Here is a 26,218-nt window from a genome sequence, read left to right on the forward strand (position 1 = left end):
AACTCTAAACCCTACTCTAACCCTAAACTCCCACTACACCCCACCCTACATCCCCCCCCCACCCCTACTCCTATGGGCAGCGCTTCCCAAGGAGCACTTCCTAAGCGTTGTCCTTGGGATAGCGCTCTGCCCAACAAAATCTGAGTGCAGACCTTGAAATCGTGGGTAGGCCAAACTGGAGAAAGGTAAGGTGATTTAAAAATTTGCAAAAGATTTCACACAAACTTTAATCCTTTGCATGGTCAACAATATTGATGGGGGGGGGGGGGGGGGGGGGGGGGACAGAGGATGACGTCATCCCATGTGATGACCAAGGACTTGCTTAAAACAAAACTTTGTTAAAAAAAAACCTTTTTATATTGTTGTCTTCATAACTGCTGCCCAAGGAGAGAGTAAAGCATTAAACATAAAAAGTTTTATAGGTAAAAGATATTTTAGGATATTTTTCTTTTGTAAAAAGTTAAAATCTATTTTAGAGATTTACTCTTATTTATAGATTTATTGAATAATATTTATATTCTTCAAATAGAATATAAAAAGAATCTTTAAAAGATTCTCTTTTGCCCAAACTAATTAGTTTGCTCCTCTCATACAAAAGACAGAGAGTTTTACTCTCTTACAACACTTTTTTTTTATGAAAATTTCTAAGTATAGAAATTACAAGGCAAGTATATATATTTTTTTTAAAGGTGTGTTTTTTAAATAGATTTAAAAAATTGATACCATAATCATTTGAACTCCTTAATGACTTAAATTGGAATAATTTGACCTTTGTCATTATTTCTTTTTAAGGAAAATCTATAAGGACTAGATACAACTGTAACATACCAATAATTTGAATTATTCGTTTAGTTCAATAATGTAATAATTGTTGGATTCAATAATCATGAAAACTGGATCTACATCCATGATCATAATTTTCATTTTCAACATACATAAAAAAACTTGAAAATTTTCCAAATTGAACATCATCATTATTTCCATCCTATTTTCTGATATGAATCCATCAAATTTAAAATTTTGATTGAATCACATGACAAACAATTATGCTCAACACCAATTTTATTGGCAAACCTGATTCAAAGGCTCAACTGGGAAAGAATCAGGAAGAAAACCCGACTTTGTTGCCATTACAACAAAGTTTACAATACAAATTACATAGGATTTCAATCCTAAATTACAACACTTAAATGAAATTTTCTTCATGACCCTCAACAAGGGTTACATATCCAATTTTGTAACACATTTCTACGAACCGTGGAGGGAACAAAATCTGATTAGGTAATAAAAAGCATGACCAAGAAACAAATCAAACATGCATAATCATACAAGGTTTTTACTATAAGATTCACAATGAATCAACACTAGGGAAAGGTGGATTCTTCCAACCAGGAGAAGTCAAGCACAACACCAAACAGATGCCCAATCGGGGCTATATATACCAAGAACTTCCGTTCTTCCATTTCAACATACCATAATCATACAAGTTTTGTGTTGACAGTTAGAGGCCCATAACACCCTACCCTTTCTCCCTCTTCTCATCCTGAGAAGAGACTCTACACTGGTTGGAGTCCGACTAAACAAACCTTTCCCAACATTGATCACTTCCGCCCTCTCCAAGGATGAGTTATACCAAAACACCCATGCAAGAAAAATCTTTAAATTGCAAACATAAACATGAAAGGAAATCATCCAAAAATAACATGATTTTCAAATCTTTCCAACATACCCACAAACATACAAACATTCAAACAACAACAAGGTAGCATAAGAATGAAACAAGAATGAAATTTGAACAAGGGACATGAGAATTCCAACCTTCACAAAGAGGTAATGGCAATGAACAAGTTTGAGTAGAGTTTCCCTTTCCTTGCTTCAATCTTCAAAACTCCTCTCCAAATGTAGAGATTGGGTAACCACCTCAACTAGTCCAACAAAGGCCTCTAAATAAGCCTCCAACTCAACCACCAAAGGGATCAATAAATTCTCCCACCCACTTGCAATTTCTAGAAACTCCTAACTCTACCCTCACTATGGTTAGACACTAAAAGGAGGTGGGGTAAGGCAACTCATGATAACCACAAGAAATTTTCGCACAAAGGAAAAAGGGACTTTTTGAGTGGCCTCAAAAGTCAACAAAAGGGGCTTAGGGGTTGGAAAAGACCCCTAACCCATACCCATACCCTTTGGGTGTAATAATTTCATGTTTTAAGCCTTAGGAAAAAGGTTTAGAGCCAAACAAAATCTAAGAATAAGATAGGACCATTTAACAACTCTAACAATACAGATTAAGCAGTAATCTGAATTAAGGGTGGCTAAACTCGATTAAGAACCAAATTAGAAAACTAACACTAACTTAAACCAACTTATGTCCAAAGGTTATACAACTAACCCTAATCAATGCACTGAAGAACAAAAACATTTTACGAGTGTCGAGCAACACTAAAAGAACATAGTTACAAACATTAACATTTACTGATCACATAGGGATACATACATACATCTCACAATACAATACTTGAATTACGAACAACAAAGTTTCCAAAATTAGCACATAGAGATAAGTTCTATTCCTCCGTCTGTTTCCTCGAATAAAATATCTGTACACTCATTGCACACATCAGTAGTCCAGAAAATCACATGTACATATATACGTATCAGAAATTCACATAAATTGAAACATACATCAATCAAAGTTCCTCTCATCCTATTCAATTCTTAACCATTTAAAATCTCTTAAATCAAAGTAACAATCCTACATTTACTGATTTCATCAACATACATAAATTAAATCATTTAAATGACAAACATCAAATATTTGAAAATAACATCTCACAACATGAAATAATAAAGTACGTTCTAAGCATCAGATAATATCTCGACATCTCGAGTCGTGAGTATCAAAATGATAAAGTAACAACTAAGGCTACGAAGGGTCGGGGCGAGGCCACACGCTTCAGTTCAAAAAGGAAAAATTTCAGTTCACTATTGATCAAAAATGAGTTAAATCAGTTAACTCCTTCTTCTACTCAAATTGAATCAGTTAACTCCTTATTTTACTCAAATTAAATCTGTTAACTCAATTTAATTTGGAAATCTCCCTTTATGACTGAACTTCACCTTTGATCCTGACCGTTGATTGAAATCGATCTCAACCATTGATGAATTCCAAAAAAGTTTATTTAAGAGACCCTCATCTCTTCATTTTGAAAGGTTGAATGAGAATTTGCATCGAATTGTTGCTGGAATTTATACTCACATTTGCTCATATTCACATATGCAAAGATCAAGTTTGACCAAAAGTTGACCAGATTTAACCATGCTTGACTTGAATTGATTAGTTTCGAAAAGAATTTTGAAATAATTAAACGAAATTATTTAATTAAATGGAGTACTTACTTCTAATTAATTAAACAAAGTTATTTAATTAAATGAGAAGCTATTTCTAATTAATTAAATGAAGTTATTTAATTAAATAAGAAAAGTGTCTCTAAATAATTAAAGATTATATAATTCAATAGAAAAAGTAATTATGAGAGCATATCTCATTTTATTAAATTAAACATCTCAACAAAATCTCTCTTCAGTTCAAAAAGAAAAATTTCGAGTTCACTATTGAGCAAAAACGAGTTAAATCAGTTAACTCCTTTATCTACTCAAATTGAATCAGTTAACTCCTTATTTTACTCAAATTAAATCTATTAACTCCCTTTAATTTGGAAATCTCCCTTTATGACTGAACTTCCCCTTTAATCCTGACCGCTGATTGAAATCGATCTCAACCGTTGATGAATTTCAGGAAAGTCTATTTAAGAGAGCCTTATCTCTTCATTTTGAAAGGTTGAGTGAGAATTTGCATCGAATTATTGCTGGAATTCATACTCACATTTGCTCATATTCGCATACGCAAAGATCAAGTTTGACCAAAAGTTGACCAGATTTAACCACGATTGACATGAGTTGACAAGTTTCGAAAATAATTTTAAAATAATTAAACAAGATTATCTAATTCAATGGAGTACTTACTTCTAGTTAAGTAAACAAAGTTATTTAATTAAATGAGAAGCCATTCCTAATTAATTATATGAAGTTATTTAATTAAATAAGATAAGTCTCTCTAATTAATTAACGATTATTTAATTAAATAGAAAAAGTAATTATGAGAGCATATCTCATTTTATTAAATTAAATATCTCAACAAAATCTCTCTTCAGTTCATAAAGGGAAATTTCCAGTTCACTATTGATAAAAAATGAGTTAAATCAGTTAACTCTTTTTTCTACTCAAATTGAATCAGTTAACTCCTTATTTTACTCAAATTAAATCTGTTAACGCCCTTTAACTTGAAAATCTTCGTTTATGACTGAACTTCACGTTTGATCTTGACCGTTGATTGAAATCGATCTCAACCATTGATGAATTATATGAAAGTTTATTTAAGAGTCTCATCTTTTCATATTGAAACGTTGAATGAGAATTTACATCGAATTGTTGCTGGAATTCATACTCACATTTGCTCATATTCACATACACAAAGATCAAGTTTGACCAAAAGTTGACCAGATTTAACTACGGTTGACTTGAGTTGACTAGCTTTGAAAAGAATTTTGAAATAATTAAACAAAATTATTTAATTAAATGGAGTACTTACTTCTAATTAATTAAACAAAGTTATTTAATTAAATGAGAAGCCATTCCTAATTAATTAAATGAAGTTATTTAATTAAATAAGAAAAGTGTCTCTAATTAATTAAAGATTATTTAATTAAATAAAAAAACTAATTATGAGAGCATATCTCATTTTATTAAATTAAATATCTCAACAAAATCTCTCTTCAGTTCATAAAGGGAAATTTCCAATTCACTATTGATAAAAAATGATTTAAATCAATTAACTCCTTTGTCTACTCAAATTGAATTAGTTAACTCCTTATTTTATTCAAATTAAATCTTTTAACTCCCTTTAATTTGGAAATTTTCTGTTATGACTGAACTTCACCTTTAATCCTGATCGTTGATTGAAATTGATCTCAACCGTTGATGAATTCTAAGAAAGTCTATTTAAGATAACCTCATCTCTTCATTTTGAAAGGTTGAATGAGAATTTACACCGAATTGTTGCTGGAATTCATACTCACATTTGCTCATATTAACATACGCAAAGATCAAGTTTGACCAAAAGTTGACCAAATTTAACCATGGTTGACTTGAGTTGACTAGTTTCAAAAATAATTTTGAAATAATTAAATGAAATTATTTAATTAAATAGAGTACTTACTTCTAATTAATTAAACAAAGTTATTTAATTAAATAAGAAGCCATTCCTAATTAATTAAATGAAGTTATTTAATTAAATAAGAAAAGTGTCTCTAATTAATTATAGATTATTTAATTAAATAGAAAAATTAACTATGAGAGCATATCTCATTTTATTAAATTAAATATCTCAACAAAATCTTTCTTCAGTTCAAAAAGAAAAATTTCGAGTTCACTATTGATCAAAAATGAGTTAAATAAGTTAACTCCTTTTTCTACTCAAATTGAATTAGCTAACTCCTTATTTTACTCAAATTAAATCTGTTAACTCCCTTTAATTTGGAAATCTCCTTTTATGATTGAACTTCACCTTTGATCTTGATCGTTGATTGAAATCGATCTTAACTGTTGATGAATTTCAAGAAAGTCTATTTAAGAGACCCTAATCTCTTCATTTTAAAAGGTTGAATGAGAATTTGCATCGAATTGTTGTTGGAATTCATACTCACATTTGCTCATATTCACATATGTAAAGATCAAGTTTGACCAAAACTTGAGCAGATCTAGCCACGGTTGACTTGAGTTGACTAGTTTTGAAAAGAATTTTGAAATAATTAAACGAAATTATTTAATTAAATGGAGTACTTACTTCTAATTAATTTAAACAAAGTTATTTAATTAAATGAGAACCCATTCCTAATGAATTAAATGAAGTTATTTAATTAAATAAGAAAAGTGTCTCTAATTAATTAAAGATTACATAATTAAATAGAAAAAGTAATTATGAGAGCATATCTCATTTTATTAAATTAAATATCTCAACAAAATCTCTCTTCATTTCAAAAAGGAAAATTTTCAGTTCACTATTGATAAAAAATGAGTTAAATCAGTTAACTCTTTTTTCTACTCAAATTGAATTAGTTAACTATTTATTTGACTCAAATTAAATCTGTTAACTCGCTTTAATTTGGAAATCTCCCTTTATGACTGAACTTCACCTTTAATCCTGACCGTTGATTGAAATTGATCTCAACCGTTGATGAATTCTTGGAAATTCTATTTAAGAGACCCTCATCTCTTCATTTTGAAATGTTGAATGAGAATTAGCATCGAATTGTTGCTGAAATTTATACTCACATTTGCTCGTATTCACATACGCAAAGATCAAGTTTGACCAAAAGTTGACCAGATTTAACGACGATTGACTTGAGTTGACTAGTTTCGAAAAGAATTTTGAAATAATTAAAGGAAATAATTTAATTAAATGGAGTACTTACTTCTAATTAATTAAACAAAGTTATTTAATTAAATGAGAAGCCATTCCTAATTAATTAAATGAAGTTATTTAATTAAATAAGAATAGTGTCTCTAATTAATTAAAGATTACTTAATTAAATAGAAAAAGTAATTATGAGAGCATATCTCATTTTATTAAATTAAATATCTTAACAAAATCTCTCTTCAGTTCCAAAAAAGAAAATTTCAGTTCACTATTGATCAAAAAAGAGTTAAATCGGTTAACTCCTTTTTCTACTCAAATTGAATCAGTTAACTCTTTACGTTACTACAATTAAATCTATTAACTCCCTTTAATTTTAAAATCTCACTTTATGACTGAACTTCACCTTTAATCCTGACCGTTGATTGAAATCGATCTCAACCGTTGATGAATTCCAAGAAATTCTATTTAAGAGACCCTCATCTCTTCATTTTGAAAGGTTGAATGAGAATTTGCATCGAATTATTGCTTGAATTCATACTAACATTTGCTCATATTCACATATGCAAAAATCAAGTTTGACCAAAACATCACCAAATTTAACCACGGTTGACTTGAGTTGACTAGTTTTGAAAAGAACTTTGAAATAATTAAACAAAATTATTTAATTAAATGGAGTACTTACTTCTAATTAATTAAACAAAGTTATTTAATTAAATGAGAAGCCATTCCTAATTAATTAAATGAAGTTATTTAACTAAATAAAAAAAGTGTCTCTAATTAATTAAAGATTACTTTATTAAATAGAAAAAGTAATTATGAGAGCATACCTCATTTTATTAAATTAAATATCTCAACAAAATCTCTCTTCAGTTCAAAAAGAGAAATTTTCAGTTCACTTTTGTTCAAAAATGAGTTAAATCAGTTAACTCCTTTTTCTACTCAAATCGAATCAGTTAACTCCTTATTTTACTCAAACTAAATCTGTTAACTTCCTTTAATTTGGAAATCTCCCTTTATAACTGAGCTTCACCTTTATTCCTAACTGTTGATTGAAATCGATCTCAACCATTGACGAATTCCAGGAAAGTCTATCTATGTAAGCACCCTCCTCATATGTACTTATCAAATATGAATCCTATGTTGAACTTGTTATAGGAGATTTTATCAGAAATGAATTAATGTTTTATGTTGAGAATGTCCTAAAAGAAACTAAGGTTAGTTTATTCATTCATGTTTTAGATACTTAGTGATTCAAGAACTACTACATCATGTCGACTGTTTAAAATATTAATTTCTACTAATGATGGTATGAAGTGTTTTCACTCAAGATATTTAATTTAATAAAATTATATATGCTCTCATAATTACTTTTTCTATTTAACTAAATAATCTTTAATTAATCAGAGACACTTTTCTTATTTAATTAAATAACTTTATTTAATTAATTAGGAATGGCTTCTCATTTAATTATATAACTTTGTTTAATTAATTAGAAGTAAGTACTCTATTTAATTAAATGATTTCGTTTAATTATTTTAAAATTCTTTTTGAAAACTAGTCAACTCAAGTCAACCGTGCTTAAATCTGATCAACTTTTGGTCAAACTTGATCTTTGCGTATGTGAATACGAGCAAATGTGAGTATAAATTCCAGCAACAATTCGATGCTAATTCTCATTCAACCTTTCAAAATAAAGAAATGAGGGTCTCTTAAATAGACTTTCCAGGAATTCATCAACGGTTGAGATCAATTTCAATCAACGGTCAGGATTAAAGATGAAGTTCAGTCATAAAGGAAGATTTCCAAATTAAAGTGAGTTAACAAATTTAATTTGAGTAAAATAAAGACTTAACTGATTCAATTTGAGTAGAAAAAGTAGTTAACTGATTTAACTCATTTTTTATCAATAGTGAACTGAAAATTTTTCTTTTTGAAATGAAGAGAGATTTTGTTGAGATATTTAATTTAATAAAATGAGATATGCTCTCATAATTACTTTTTCTATTCAATTAAATAATCGTTAATTAATTAGAGACACCTTTCTTATTTAATTAAATAACTTCATTTAATTAATTAGGAATGGCTTCTCATTTAATTAAATAGCTTTGTTTAATTAATTAGAAGTAAGAATTCCATTCAATTAAATAATTTCGTTTAATTATTTAAAAATTCTTTTCGAAACTAGTCAACTCAAGTCAACCGTGGTTAAATCTAGTCAATTTTTGGTCAAGCTTGATCTTTGCGTATGCGAATATGAGAAAATGTGAGTATGAATTCTAGCAACAATTCGATGCAAATTCTCATTCAATCTTTCAAAATGAAGAGATCAGGGTCTTTTAAATAGCCTTTCTTGGAATTCATCAATGGTTGAGATCGATTTCAATCAACTGTCAGGATTAAAGGTAAAGTTCAGTCATAAAGGAAGATTTCCAAATTAAAGGGAGTTAATAGATTTAATTTGAGTAAAATAAGAAGTTAAGTGATTAAATTTGAGTAGAAAATGGAGCTAATTGATTTAACTCATTTGTTATCAATAGTGAATTGGAAATTTCCCTTTTTGAACTTAAGAGAGATTTTGTTGAGATATTTAATTTAATAAAATGATATATGCTCTCATAATTACTTTTTCTATTTAATTAAATAACTTCATTTAATTAATTAAGAATGGCTTCTCATTTAATTATATAACTTTTTTTAATTAATTAGAAGTAAGTACTCTATTTAATTAAATGATTTTGTTTAATTATTTCAAAATTCTTTTTGAAACTAGTCAACTCAAGTCAACCATGGTTAAATCTGGTCAACTTTTGGTCAAACTTCATCTTTGCATATGTGAATATGAGCAAATGTGAGTATGAATTCTAGCAATAATTCGATGCAAATTCTCATTCATCCTTTCAAAATGAAGAGATGAGGGTCACTTAAATAGACTTTCCTGGAATTCATCAACGGTTGAGATCAATTTCAATCAACGGTTAGGATTAAAGGTGAAGTTCAGTCATAAAGGGAGATTTTCAAATTAAAGCGAGTTAACAGATTTAAGTTGAGTAAAATTAGGAGTTAACTAATTCAGTTTGAGTACAAAAAGGAGTTAACTGGTTTAACTCATTTTTGATCAATAGTGAACTAGAAATTTCCCTTTTTGAACTGAAGAGAGATTTTGTTCAGATATTTAATTGAATAAAATGAGATATGCTCTAATAAATACTTTTTCTATTTAATTAAATAATCTTTAATTAATTAGAGACTCTTTTCTTATTTAATTAAATAACTTCATTTAATTAATTAGGAATGACTTCTCATTTAATTAAATAACTTTATTTAATTAATTAGAAGTAAGTACTCCATTTAATTAAATAATTTCATTTAATTATTTGGAAACTAGTCAACTCAAGTCAACCGTGGTTAAATTTGGTCAACTTTTGGTCAAGCTTGATTTTTGTGTATGTGAATATGAGCAAATGTGAGTATGAATTTCAGCAACAATTCGATGCAAATTCTCATTCAACTTTTCAAAATGAAGAGATGAGGGTCTCTTAAATAGACTTTCTTGGAATTCATCAACAGTTGAGATCAATTTTAATCAACGGTCAGGATTAAAGGTGAAGTTCAGTCGTAAACGGAGATTTACAAATTAAAGGGGGTTAACAAATTTAATTTGAGTAAAGTAAGGAGTTAACTAATTCAATTTGAGTAGAAAGAGGAGTTAATTGATTTAACTCATTTTTAATCAATAATGAACTAGAAATTTCCTTTTTTGAACTGAAGAGAGATTTTGTTTAGATATTTAATTTAATAAAATGATATATGCTCTCATAACTACTTTTTCTATTTAATTAAATTACTCCATTTAATTAATTAGGAATGGATTCTAATTTAATTATATAACTTTGTTTAATTAATTAGAAGTAATTACTCTATTTAATTAAATGATTTCGTTTAATTATTTTAAAATTCTTTTTGAAACTAGTCAACTCAAGTCAATCATGGTTAAATCTGGTCAACTTTTGGTCAAACTTGATCTTTGCGTATGTGAATATGAGCAATGTGAGTATGAATTCTAGCAACAATTCGATGCAAATTCTCATTCATCCTTTTAAAATGAACAGATGAGGGTCTCTTAAATAGACTTTCCTGGAATTCATCAACGGTTGAGATCAATTTCAATCAACAGTTAGGATTATAGGTAGAGTTCAGTCATAAAGGGAGATTTCCAAATTAAAGCAAGTTAACAGATTTAATTTGAGTAAAATAAGGAGTAACTGATTCAATTTGAGTAGAAAAAGGAGTTAACTGATTTAACTCATTTTTTATCAATAGTGAACTAGAAATTTTCCTTTTTGAACTGAAGAGAGATTTTGTTAAGATATTTAATTTAATAAAATGAGATATGCTCTCATAAATACTTTTTTCATTTAATTAAATAATCTTTAATTAATTAGAGACTCTTTTCTTATTTAATTAAATAACTTCATTTAATTAATTAGGAATGGCTTCTCATTTAATTAAATAACTTTGTTTAATTAATTAGAAGTAAGTACTCCATTTAATTAAATAATTTCATTTAATTATTTCGAAACTAGTCAACCGTGGTTAAATTTGGTTAACTTTTGGTCAAGCTTGATCTTTGCATATGTGAATATGAGCAAATGTGAGTATGAATTCCAGCAACAATTCGATGCAAATTCTCATTCAACTTTTCAAAATGAAGAGATGAGGTCTCTTAAATAGACTTTCCTAGAATTCATCTACAGTTGAGATCGATTTCAATCAACGGTCAGGATTAAAGGTGAAGTTCAGTCATAAAGGAAGATTTCCAAATTAAAGGGGGTTAACAGATTTAATTTGAAAAAAATAAAGAGTTAACTGATTCAATTTGAGTAGAAAAATGAGTTAACTCATTTAACTCATTTTTTTATCAATAGTGAACTCGAAATTTTCCTTTTTGAACTGAAGAGAGATTTTGTTGAGATATTTAATTTAATAAAATGAGATATGCTCTCATAATTACTTTTTATATTTAATTAAATAATGTTAATTAATTAAATACACCTTGCTTATTTAATTAAATAACTTCATTTAATTAATTAGGAATGGCTTCTCATTTAATTAAATAACTTTGTTTTATTAATTAGAAGTAAGTACTACATTTAATTAAATAATTTCATTTAATTTTTTCAAAATTCTTTTCGAAACTAGTCAACTCAAGTCAATTGTGGTTAAATCTGGTCAACTTTTGGTCAAACTTGATCTTTGCGTATGTGAATATGAGCAAAAGTGAGTATTAATTCCAACAACAATTTGATGCAAATTCTCATTCAACCTTTCAAAATGAAGAGATAAGGGTCTCTTAAATAGACTTTCTTGCAATTCATCAACAGTTGAGATCAATTTCAATCAGCGGTCAGGATTAAAGGTGAAGTTTAGTCATAAACGGAGATTTTCAAATGAAAGGGAGTTAACAGATTTCATTTAAGTAAAATAAGGAGTTAACTGATTCAATTTGAGTAGAAAAATGAGTTAACTGATTCAACTCATTTTTGATCAATAGTGAACTGAAAATTTCTTTTTTTTAAATTGAAGAGTGATTTTTTTGAGATATTTAATTTAATAAAATGAGATATGCTCTGATAATTACTTATTCTATTTGATTAAATAATCTTTAATTAATTAGAAACAGTTATTTTACTTAACTAAATAACTTGATTTAATTAATTAGGTATGGCTTCAAATTTAATTAAATAACTTTGTTTAATTAATTAGAAGTAAGTACTCCATTCAATTAAATAATTTCATTTAATTATTTCAAAGTTCTTTTCGAAACTAGTCAAATCAACTCAACAGTGGTTAAATCTGGTCAATTTTTGGTCAAACTTGATCTTTGCGTATGTGAATATGAGCAAATGTGAGTATAAATTTAAGCAACAATTAAATGCAAATTCTCATTCAACCTTTCAAAATGAAGAGATGAGGGTCTCTTAAATAAACTTTCTTGGAATTCATCAACAGTTGAGACCGATTTCAATCAGCGGTCAGGACTAAATGTGAAGTTCAGTCATAAAGGGGGATTTACAAATTAAAGAGAGTTAACAGATTTAATTTGAGTAAAATAAGGAGTTATCTGATTCAATTTGAGTTGAAAAAGGAGTTAACTGATTTAACTCATTTTTCATCAATAGTGAACTGAAAATTTTCATTGTTGAACTGAAAAAAGATTTTGTTGAGATATTTAATTTAATAAAATGAGATATGCTCTCATAATTACTTTTTCTATTTAATTAGGTAATCTTTAATTAATTACAGACACTTTTCTTATTTAATTAAATAACTTTATTTAATTAATTAGGAATGGCTTCTCATTTAATTAAATAACTTTGTTTAAATAATTAGAAGTAAGTACTCCATTTAATTAAATAATTTCGTTTAATTATTTCAAAATTCTTTTTGAAACTAGTCAACTCAAGTGAACCGTGGTTAAATCTGGTCAACTTTTGGTCTAACTTGATCTTTGCGTATGTGAATATGAGCAAATGTGAGTATGAATTCCAAAAACAATTTGATGCAAATTCTCATTCAACCTTTCAAAATGAAGAGATGAAGGACTCTTATATAGACTTTTTTTGAATTCATCAACGGTTGATATCGATTTCAATCAACGGTCAAGATTAAAGGTAAAGTTCAGTGATAAAGGGAGATTTACAAATTAAGCGGAGTTAACAGATTTAATTTGAGTAAAATAAAGAGTTAACTGATTCAATTTGAGTAGAAAAAGGAGTTAATTGATGTAACTTATTTTTGATCAATATTGAACTGTAAATTTTCCTTTTTGAACTGAAGAGAGATTTGATTAATATATTTAATTTAATAAAATGAGATATGTTCTCATAATTACTTTTTCTATTTAATTAAATAATCTTTAATTAATTAGAGACACTTTTCTTATTTTATTAAATAAATTAATTTAATTAATTAGGAATGGCTTCTCATTTAATTAAATAACTTTGTTTAATTAATTAAAAGTAAGTACTCCATTTAATTAAATAATTTCATTTAATTATTTCAAAATTTTTTTCGAAACTAGTAAACTCAAGTCAACCATGGTTAAATCTGGTCAACTTTTGGTCAAACTTGATCTTTGCGTATGTGAATATGAGCAAATGTGAGTATGAATTCTAACAACAATTTGATTCAAATTCTCATTCAACCTTTCAAAATGAAAAGATGAGGGTTTATTAAATAGACTTTTCTGGAATTCATCAACGGTTGAGATCGATTTCAATCAACGGTTAGGATTAAAGGTGAAGATCAGTCATAAAGAGAGATTTCCAAATTAAAGGGAGTTAACCGATTTAATTTGAGTAAAATAAAGAGATAACTGATTCAAATTGAGTAGAAAAAGTAGTTAACTCATTTAATTCATTTTTTATCAATAGTGAACTGGAAATTTCCCTTTTTGAACTAAAAAGAGATTTTGTTGAGATATTTAATTTAATAAAATAAGATATGCTCTCATAATTACTTTTTCTATTTAATTAAGTAATCTTTAAATAATTAGAGACACTTTTCTTATTTAATTAATTAGGAATGGCTTCTCATTTAATTAAATAACTTTGTTTAATTAATTAAAAGTAAGTACTCCATTTAATTAAATAATTTCATTTAATTATTTTAAAATTCTTTTTGAAACTAGTAAACTCAAGTCAACCATGGTTAAATCTGGTCAACTTTTGGTCAAACTTGATCTTTGCATATGTGAATATGAGCAAATGTGAGTATGAATTTCAGCAACAATTCGATGCTAATTCTTATTCAACCTTTCAAAATTAAGAGATGAGGGTATCTTAATTAGACTTTCGTGGAATTCATCAACGGTTGAGATCAATTTCAATCAGCGGTCAGCATTAAAGGTAAAGTTCAGTCATAAAGGGAGATTTCCAAATTAAAGGGAGTTAACAAATTTAATTTTAGTAAAATAAGGAGTTAACTGATTCAATTTCAGTACAAAAACGAGTTAAACGATTTAACTCATTTTTTTTATCAATAGTGAACTGGAAATTTCCCTTTTTGAACTGAAAAGAGATATTATTGAGATATTTAATTTAATAAAATGAGATATGCTCTCATAATTAATTTTTCTATTTAATTAAGTAATCTTTAATTAATTAGAGACACTTTTTTTATTTAATTAAATAACTTCATTTAATTAATTAGGAATGGCTTCTCATTTAATTAAATAACTTTGTTTAATTAATTAGAAGTAAGTAATCCATTTAATTAAATAATTTCGTTTAATTATTTAAAAATTCTTTTCAAAATTTGTCAACTCAAGGTAACCGTAGTTGAATCTGGTCAACTTTTGGTCAAACTTTATCTTTGCGTATGTGAATATGGGCAAATGTGAGTATGAATTCTAGCAACAATTCGATGCAAATTCTCATTCAATGTTTCAAAATGAAGAGATGAGGGTATCTTAAATAGACTTTCCAGAAATTCATCAACGGTTGAGATTGATTTCAATCAACGGTCAAGATTAAAGGTGAAGTTCAGTCATAAAGAGAGATTTTCAAATTCAAGGGAGTTGACAGATTTAACTCATTTTTAATCAATAGTGAACTAGAAATTTCTCTGTTCGAGCTGAAGAGAAATTTTGTTGAGATAATTAATTTAATAAAATGAGATATGCTCTCATAATTACTTTTTCTATTTAATTAAGTAATATTTAATTAATTAGAGACATTTTTCTTGTTTAATTAAATAACTTCATTTAATTAATTAGGAATTGCTTCTCATTTAATTAAATAACTTTGTTTAATTAATTAGAAGTAGTTCATTTAATTAAATAATTTTGTTTAATTATTTCAAAATTCTTTTCGAAACTAGTCAACTCAAGTCAACTGTGGTTAAATCTGGTCAAATTTTTGTCAAACTTGTTCTTTGTGTATGTGAATATAAGCAAATGTGAGAATGAATTCCAGCAACAATTCAATGCATATTCTCATTCAACCTTTCAAAATGAACAGATGAGGGTCTCTTAAATAGACTTTCCTGGAATTCATCAACGGTTGAGATCGATTTCAATCAGCAGTCAGGATTAAACGTGAACTTCAGTCATAAAGGAAGATTTTCAAATTAAAGAGAGTTAACAGATTTAATTTGAGTAAAATAAAGAGTTAACTGACTCAAATTGAGTAGAAAAAGGAGTGAACTGATTTAAATCATTTTAGGTCAATAGTGAACCGAAAATTTCCCTTTTTGAACTGAAGAGTGATTTTTTTGAGATATTTAATTTAATAAAATGAGATATGCTCTCATAATTAATTTTTTTATTTAATTATGTAATCTTTAATTAATTAGGGACACTTTTCTTATTTAATTAAATAACTTCATCTAATTAACTAGGAATGGCTTCTCATTTAATTAAATAACTTTGTTTAATTAATTTGAAGTAAGTAGTCCATTTAATTAAATAATTTTGTTTAATTATTTCAAAATTATTTTTTAAACTAGTCAACTAAAGTCAACTGTGGTTAAATCTGGTCAACTTTTGGTCAAACTTGATCTTTGCGTATGTGAATATGAGTAAATGTGAGTATGAATTTCAGCAAGAATTCGATGCAAATTCTCATTCAACCTTTCAAAATGAAGAGATGAGGCTCTCTTAAATAGACTTTCTTGGAATTCATCAACGGTTGAAATCGATTTCAATCAGCGGTCAAGATTAAAGGTGAAGTTCAGTCATGAAGGGAAATTTTCAAATTAAAGGGAGTTAATTGATTTAATCTGAGTAAAATAAGGAGTTAACTGATTCAATTTGAGTAAAAAAAGGAGTTCACTGATTTAACTCATTTTTTATCAATAGTGAACTGGAAATTTGTCTTTTTGAACTGAAGAGAGATTTTGCTGAGGTATTTAATTTAATAAAATGAGATATGCTCTCATAATTACTTTTTCTTTTGAATTAAATAATCTTTAATTAATTAGAGACACTTTTCTTATTTAATTAAATAACTTCATTTAATTAATTATGAATGGTTTTTCATTTAATTAAATAACTTTGTTTAATTAATTAGAAATAAGTACTCCATTTAATTAAATAATTTCACTTAATTATTTCAAAATTCTTTTCGAAACTAGTCAACCTAAGTCAACAGTGGTTAAATTTGGTCAACTTTTGGTCAAACTTGATCTTTAGGTAAGTGAATATGAGCAAATGTGAGTATGAATTGTAGCAACAATTCGACGCAAATTCTCATTAAACCTTTCAAAATGAAGAGATGAAGGTCTCTTAAATAGACTTTCCTGGAATTCATCACCGGTTGAGATCAATTTCAATCAACGGTCAGGATTAAAGGTGAAATTTAGTCTTAAAGGGAGATTTCCAAATTAAAGGGAGTTAACAGATTTAATTTGAGTAAAATAAGGAGTTAACTGATTCAATTTGAGTAGAGAAAGGAGTTAACTTATTTAACTCATTTTTGATCAATAGTGAACTGGAAATTTTCCTTTTTGAAATGAAGAGAGATTTTGCTGAGGTATTTAATTTAATAAAATGAGATATTGTAACACCCCGCTCGGGAACCCAAGAGAAATAAACCTAACATGTTACAATGTTTACTAAACCCTTTTTTTTTTTTTTGAAGTTTAAACAACATCAAGATAACATTAATGCGGAAGCAATATGAGCATACACAACAAATACACATTTGCAATTACAGATATAGTTTTAATTCCTCAAGAGTTCCTTTACGTTGAGTCACATTTAATGTTTTTAAATTAATTAGTTTAAGATCTAAGTACAATGTCTCAAGATCATAAAGGAATAACAGATACATAATCGCATAAGCAAATGCATAAGTATAAACAATACAACGAAAGTACATCCACTGCACATGTCGCGGTGTATGTTAAAATAGATACTGTACAATAGAATACACGATAATATATATACATCATCTAAAAAGAAGTCTGTAAGATAAGAAATAAGAATGATAAAGGTACATCTTCTGCAACGAACATCCAACAGCTGGCAATGTGAAGGGGGAACCCAAATGGTAAGAAGACACTACCTCTCGACCGCGTGGTTACCTAGTCAGGCTTCCACTTCCACCGTGCAGGGAAGATAATGAAGGATCCATATACGGCTATCAAACATAAAATATTCATAGGCATGGTACCCCTAATAGCCAAAGCTACCTCAAAGGTAACACATACTACTCAAGAAGATAAAATAATCCAAAGAAAGAACACTCAATCCAATATCGACACCACATAACCAAACATCATACACAAACCAAGTATAAACCAAATACCAAGATCATAAGATAAAGTCAACGAAAGATAATCACCTCAAGTCAAAAGCTAAATGTCAAAAGTACAACATCCATGAATCACCAATCATCATCAATGAAAGTAACGAACCATAATAAACACATCCAACAATAAATACACCACCAGAGATACACAAATCTACAGAGGAGACTCAGGCTACATACTAGGGAGTGTCATCACATGGCTGCTTAAGTTACCTTGGACTGATCTCTTAAGAGACCCCGAACCCTCAAGCGTTGAGTTACCTTGGACTGGTTACTATGAACCCCGGACCCTCAACATCACACATATGGAAACTAGAAAGCCCTCTCAAGAAGACGAGGCACTCATCTCATTCCCATCCTTAGTCTATACAAGCACTCAAGGCATGGGTGGATCAAATCTCTAACTTATCTTTTTAGTGTGTTTCCCCTTATAAATTTTAATTACTAGATTATCACTTATTACATAACTTGCATTAGGTTACCTTAGTACTGACCACTTTGGGTCCCGGACCCCTATGCAAGCCACTCCCAAGTCATGTACCTAGACAACCTCTCCTAAGCACATAAAAACACAGTTGTGTCCCATACCACAACACCCATAAAGATCAAACTTGGTTCCTTAACAGGCAACCTGATAACAAGATGGATCAAACTAAATCCAAATACACATAAATGCTCACAAAAAAAATCTCATAAGTATAAACTCCAATTTGAATCACAAGAATCATCATAACATCTAGCCACATAATAGTATCCAAGAAATCTCACAAAACCTCTGGTGTACATCCTAGACTGGTCGACATCTAAACAACACTAAAATCCAAAAAGAAATATAGACAGTACATAGAAAATATCATAGTCTCACAGTTGGATTTGATTGATAATATATTGTTGAATTAATGTAAGGTTTCAATTTTCGTTTTCAATATAAGTTTCAATTTGCGTTTCAATGTATGTTCAAGTGTATATAATTCTCAGTATTACTCATACAATACACCCGTGTATTTGTTTGAATTAATGTTTTAAATTTCTGGTTTAATACATGTTTTCAAGTAAGTAAGTTTTTCAGTTAACCTTCATAATTAACCCTTGCAATTAAACTCATTCTTGTTCATATAATAACATATCAAGACTTAGAAGTAATATTAATCATTTATTAAATTATTCGATTACTAAATAGAAATATTTCCCAATTCCATTAATAATTCAAATGGTTAAATAGTAAATATTATTAACCATATCACTGTTGTTGTAGCCTGCGTCAGCAGCGTACGGCGTCGGCAGGGGTTATAAAAAAATTTTTTTTTTTTTTTTAAAATTAATTTTTTTTAAAAAAATTTATAAATTTTTTTTTTTTATTATTATTATTATTATTATTTTTATTTTTAAATTATTATTATTATTATTATTATTATTTTTTTTTAATTTTTTTATTTTTTTTATTTTTTTAACTAAGTCAAATTTCAATAATTTTGTTTATTAGAAGAACAACCCTTCTAATAAATTTAGATAAATTATTATATTTGAAAATTTTAAGAATTGTATTATAATTCTATATTCTTTATTTTATAATATTTTTCTCAACGAACTTCATAACAATATTATTTTAATATATACATATTTTAATAACATTTACGATATTAAACTGATAGGAAAAATAAATTGAACCCTTCGAATTTTCAATCCTAAGATTTTCATTTCCAAAAACAAACCCCTTCCAAATTTAAATTTCTTAATTCCATTTTAATTCAAAACCCAAATTTCAATTTAATACTAAATTTCTTTCAGAAGTAAAACAAGGTTTTCTAAATAGTTTTTCAATCCTGATTCCCAAAAGAAATCAAATTGCAAAAGATTCAGAAGAAAGGTAGCAAGATTCATTCAATAAAATTTGAGAAAGAAATTTCCAACAAGCACGAAGAATACAAAGATCCAAAAGTGTTTCTAGAATGGTTCACAAACCCTACCTTGATCTGATGCAAACAATCTGGTGAAACCCTTGCTAATCTAAACCCTTCCAAGCTTCCAAAGATTTCTTTGCTCCCCTTTCCAAAAGTGTGTTCCCTGAAAACCTGTCCCCATAATAATGACCCTAAAACTCTCTAATATAGAATCTAATTACCCTTTAGGGTTTCTGTCCCCACAGCTCTAAAATAATAATTACTTTATTTAATTAATTCATTCATGCACAATTAATTTCCCTTTTAATTAAAATTATTATTTTATTATTCCTTTCATGCACGTTAAGTGAATTGTTAAATTACTTTATTTAACTTTCCACTTTACTTTACTTTAAATCAATTTATTAACTTTAATCTCATGCGCACTAATAAAATACCTTAATCAAGTTCACATATTTTATCTTTTGAATTAATCTCTTATATTTAAAACTCATTCATGCGAACTTAAATCTTTCCTATAAATTAATATCTTTTTCCTTTTTAATGTATTTTTGAACATTTAAATTGATAAATATTTATTAATTTAAATAACAATAATATTTAGCATTTATTTAAAAATGAACTCTAAATATATTATTATTAAATTAAATAAATATTATCATGTTCTAAATTTAATCTTATAGCTTTTATCTTCCAATTCAATTCTTTATATTCAATTAATTTCATAATTAATTAAATATAATTAAATATTCAAAAAGTCATAATAATTCTCCATTAAATTAAATTATTAATTTAATCTATTAATTAGACTTAATTAATAGAAATTCATCAAAGACTCACAAAACAACATATGCACAAAATACTCACGAGTTTAAAAAGGGTAGACAGTCTGTTACGAGTCCTCCTTGCAAGACAAGTATTATAGGCTTATGGCTAGGATTGGACCTGATCGTTATCTTCCCATTCTCACCATTTGAGTATTTGTAATAGGGCACGCTCATCCTGGCAATTCAGGGAAGTCGATGCCCGGTACCTGTGTCCTGCATAAAAGACGAGCATGTACATGTATATAATATATCTAAACTAAACAGACAATGGCGGGGAGTGGTTCATCGTGTAGATCTCGACTAGCAGGTGACTACGACTCCCTCCCCTAACCACATCAAACACGTCAGACAGAAAGATAAAATAAATATGCACACCATACACATGCAAGTATGGGGTAAGTATTAAAATCACAAATCTAAGATCAAATGCGTACATATAATAATGCATCTCTATCAATACAACATAATCATCATTAAAGACATCCTGTTAACATTTTTATGAAAGAAACCACATTTACTAACTAGGATCATCAAAATACCATTAACAACACATGAATGAAATCAACTAAGCAATAATAACCGATGCATTTGTAATTCAAGACATAAAATAATATCATAATATTGTAAATCCAATATCTCTAAACTAATCAATGCATAAAATCAACCTAAAAGAATTTGACAATGATAACAGAAATGCGAACTAGGGGCAGGCACTACAGATATGCTCTCATAATAACTTTTTCTATTGAATTAAATAATCTTTAATTAATTAGAGACACTTTTCTTATTTAATTAAATAACTTCATTTAATTAAATAACTTTGTTTAATTAATTAGAAATAAGTACTCCATTTAATTAAATAATTTCGCTTAATTATTTCAAATTTTTTTTTGAAACTAGTCAACAGTGATTAAATTTGGTCAACTTTTGATCAAACTTGATCTTTACATAAGTGAATATGAGCAAATGTGAGTATGAATTGTAGCAACAGCTCGATGCAAATTCTCATTCAACCTTTCAAAATGAAGAGATGAGGGTCTCTTAAATAGACTTTCCTAGAATTCATCAGCGGTTGAAATCGATTTCAATCAACGGTCAGGATTAAAGGTGAAGTTCAGTCATAAAATAAGATTTTCAAATTAAAGGGAGTTAACAGATTTAATTTGAGTAAAATAAGGAGTTAACTGATTCAATTTCGGTAGAAAAATGAGTTAAATGATTTAACTCATTTTTTATCAATAGTGAACATGAAATTTCCCTTTTTGAACTAAAGAGAGATTTAGTTGAGATATTTAATTTAATAAAATGAGATATGCTCTCATAATTACTTTTTCTATTTAATTCACTAATCTTTAATTAATTAGAGACACTTTTCTTATTTAATTAAATAACTTCATTTTATCAACTAGGAATGGCTTATCATTTAATTAAATAACTTTGTTTGATTAATTAGAAGTAAGTACTCCATTTAATTAAATAATTTTGTTTAATTATTTCAAAAAAAATTTCAAAACTAGTCAACTCAAGTCAAACGTGGTTAAATCTGGTCAACTTTTGGTCAAACTTGATCTTTGTGTATGTGAATATGAGCAAATGTGAGTGTGAATTCCAGCAACAATTCGATGCAAATTCTCATTCAACCTTTCAAAATGAAGAGATGAGAGTCTCTTAAATAGACTTTCCTGGAATTCATCAATCGTTGAGATCGATTTCAATCAACGGTCAGGATCAAATGTGAAGTTCAATCATAAAGGGAGATTTCCAAATTAAAGGGAGTTAACAGATTTAATTTGAGTAAAATAAGTAGTTAACTGATTCAATTTGAGTAGAAAAAGGAGTTAACTGATTTAATTCATTTTTTATCAATAGTGAATTGAAAATTTTCCTTTTTGAACTGAAGAAAGATTTTGTTGAGTTATTTAATTTAATAAAATGAGATATGCTCTCATAATTACTTTTTCTATTTAATTAAGTAATCTTTAGTTAGTTAGAGACACTTTTCTTATTTAATTAACTAACTTCATTTAATTATTTAGGAATGGCTTCTCATTTAATTAAATAACTTTGTTTAATTAATTAGAAGTAAGTACTCCATTTAATTAAATAATTTCTTTTAATTATTTCAAAATTCTTTTCGAAACTAGTCAACTCAAGTCAATCATGATTAAATCTGGTCAACTTTTGGTCAAACTTAATCTTTGCGTATGTGAATATGAGCAAATGTTAGTATGAATTCCAGCAACAATTTGATGCATATTCTCATTCAACCTTTCAAAATGAAGAGATGAGGTTATCTTAAATAGACTTTTTTGGAATTCATCAACGGTTGAGATCGATTTTAATCAACGGTCAGGATTAAATATGAAATTCATTCATAAAGGAAAATTTCCAAATTAAAGGGAGTTAACAGATTTAATTTGAGTAAAATAAGGAGTTAGCTGATTCAAATTTGAGTAGAAAAAGGAGTTAACTGATTTAACTCATTTTTGATCAATAGTGAACTGTAAATTTTCCTTTATGAACTGAAGAGAGATTTTGTTGCGATATTTAATTTAATAAAATGAGATATGGTCTCATGATTATTTTTTCTATTTAATTAAATAACCTTTAATTAATTAGAGAAAATTTTCTTATTTAATTAAATAACTTCATTTAATTAATTAGGAATGGCTTCTCATTTAATTAAATAACTTTGTTTAATTAATTAGAAGTAAGTGCTCTATTTAATTAAATAATTTCGTTTAATTATTTCAAAATTTATTTCAAAACTAATTAACTCAAGTCAACCGTGGTTAAATCTGGTCAACTTTTGGTGAAATTTGATCTTTGCATATGTGAATATGAGCAAATGTGAGTATGAATTCTAGTAACAATTCGATGCAAATTCTTATTCAATATTTCAAAATGAAGAGATGAGAGTCTCTTAAATAGACTTTTATGAAATTCATCAACGGTTGAGATCGATTTCAATCAACGGTTAGGATTAAAGGCGAAGTTCAGTCATAAAGGGAGATTTCTAAATTAAAGGGAGTTAACAGAGTTAATTTGAGTAAAATAAGGAGTTAGCTGATTCAATTTGAGTGAAAAAAAAAGTTAACTCATTTAACTCATTTATGATCAATAGTGAAATTAAAATTTCTCTTTTTGAACTGAAGAGAGATTTTGTTGAAATATTTAATTTAATAAAATGAGATATGCTCTCATAATTACTTTTTCTATTTAATTAAGTAGTCTTTAATTAATTATAGACACTTTCCTTATTTAATTAAATAACTTCATTTAATTAATTAGGAATGGCTTCTCATTTAATTAAATAACTTTGTTTTATTAATTAGAAGTAAGTACTCCATTTAATTAAATAATTTTATTTAATTATTTCAAAATTCTTTTTGAAACTAGTCAACTCTGATGTTCTCTTGTCCTGATGATGGATCATGTAGTATGATCTGAAATGTTGATGCTAAAAAAACTCACACAATCTAATTCAGAAACATTGCTCACATACTAATAGATTGTGGAAATCTAATTATGTTAATAGTCAACTCAAGTCAACCGTGGTTAAATCTGGTCAACTTTTGGTCAAACTTAATCTTTGCGTATGTGAATATGAGCAAATATGAGTATTAATTCCAACAACAATTCGATGCGAATTCTCATTCAACGTTTCAAAATGAAGAGATGAGGGCCTCTTAAATAGATTTCATTTGAGTAAAATAAGGAGTTAACTGATTCAATTTGAGTAGAAAAATGAGTTAACTGATTCAACTCATTTTTGATCAATAGTGAATTGAAAATTTCCCTTTTCAAACTGAAGAATGATTTTGTTGAGATATTTAATTTAATAAAATGAGATATGCTCTCATAATTACTTTTTCTATTTAATTATATAATCTTTAACTAATTAGAAACACTTATTTTATTTAATTAAATAACTTGATTTAATTAATTAGGTATGGCTTCAAATTTAATTAAATAACTTTGTTTAATTAATTAGAAGTAAGTACTCCATTTAATTAAATAATTTCATTTAATTATTTCAAAGTTCTTTTAGAAACTAGTCAACAGTGGTTAAATCTGGTGAATTTTTGGTCAAACTTGATCTTTGCGTATGTGAATATGAGCAAATGTGAGTATGAATTTAAGCAACAATTAAATGCAAATTCTCAGCCAACCATTCAAAATGAAGAGATGAGGGTCTCTTAAATAGACTTTCTTGGAATTCATCAACAGTTGAGACCGATTTCAATCAACGGTCAGGATTAAAAGTGAAGTTTAGTCATAAAGAGAGATTAAAAAATTAAAGAGAGTTAACAGATTTAATTTGAATAAAATAAGGAGTTAACCGATTCAATTTGAGTAGAAAAAAGGAGTTAACTCATTTAACTCATTTTTCATCAATAGTGAACTGAAAATTTCCCTTTTTGAACTGAAGAGTTTTTTTGTTGAGATATTTAATTTAATAAAATGAGATATGCTCTCATAGTTACTTTTTCTATTTAACTAAGTAATATTTAATTAATTAGAGACACTTTTCTTATTTAATTAATTTACTTCATTTAATTAATTAGGAATGGCTTCTCATCTAATTAAATAACTTTGTTTAATTAATTAGAAGTAAGTACTCCATTTAATTAAATAATTTCATTTAATTATTTCAAATTTATTTTGAAACTAGTCAACTCAAGTCAACCGTGGTTAAATCTAGTCAACTTTTGGTCAAACTTGATCTTTGCGTATGTGAATATGAGCAAATGTGAGTATGAATTTCAACAAAAATTCGATGCAAATTCTCATTCAACCTTTCAAAATGAAGAGATGAGGGTCTCTTAAATAGACTTTCTTAGAATTCATCAATAGGTGAGATCGATTTTAATCGACAGTCAGAATTAAAGGTGAAGTTAAGATATAAAGGGAGATTTCCAAATTAAAGGGAGTTAACAGATTTAATTTGAGTAAAATAAGGAGTTATCTGATTCAATTTGAGTAGAAAAAGGAGTTAACTGATTTAACTCATTTATCATCAATAGTGAACTGGAAATTTCCGTTGTTGAACTGAAAAGAGATTTTGTTGAGATATTTAATTTAATAAAATGAGATATGCTCTCATAATTACTTTTTCTATTTAATTAACCTTTAATTAATTAGAGACACTTTTCTTATTTAATTAAATAACTTTAATTAATTAGGAATGGCTTCTCATTTAATTAAATAACTTTGTTTAAATAATTAGAAGTAAGAACTCCATTTAATTAAATAATTTCATTTAATTATTTCAAAATTCTTTTTGAAACTAGTCAACTCAAGTGAACCGTGGTTAAATCTGGTCAACTTTTGGTCAAACTTGATCTTTGCGTATGTGAATATGAGCAAATGTGAGTAAGAATTCCAGCAATAATTCGATGCAAATTCTCATTCAAACTTTCAAAATGAAGAGATGAGGCTCTCTTAAATAGGCTTTCTTGGAATTCATCAACGGTTGAGATCGATTTCAATCAGTGGTCAGGATTAAAGGTGAACTTCAGTCATAAACGGAGATTTTTAAATTAAAGGGAGTTAACAAATTTAATTTTAGTAAAATAAGGAGTTAACTGATTCAATTTAATTAGAGAAAGGAGTTAACTAATTTAACTCATTTTTGATCAATAGTGAACTGAAAATTTCCCTTTTTGAACTGAAGAGAGATTTTGTTAAGATATTTAA

This window comes from Cupressus sempervirens, chromosome 9 (genome assembly GCF_028749045.1).
Source record: "Cupressus sempervirens isolate cs-2001-9-10 chromosome 9, ASM2874904v1, whole genome shotgun sequence".
In the NCBI taxonomy this organism is placed as follows: domain Eukaryota; kingdom Viridiplantae; phylum Streptophyta; class Pinopsida; order Cupressales; family Cupressaceae; genus Cupressus; species Cupressus sempervirens.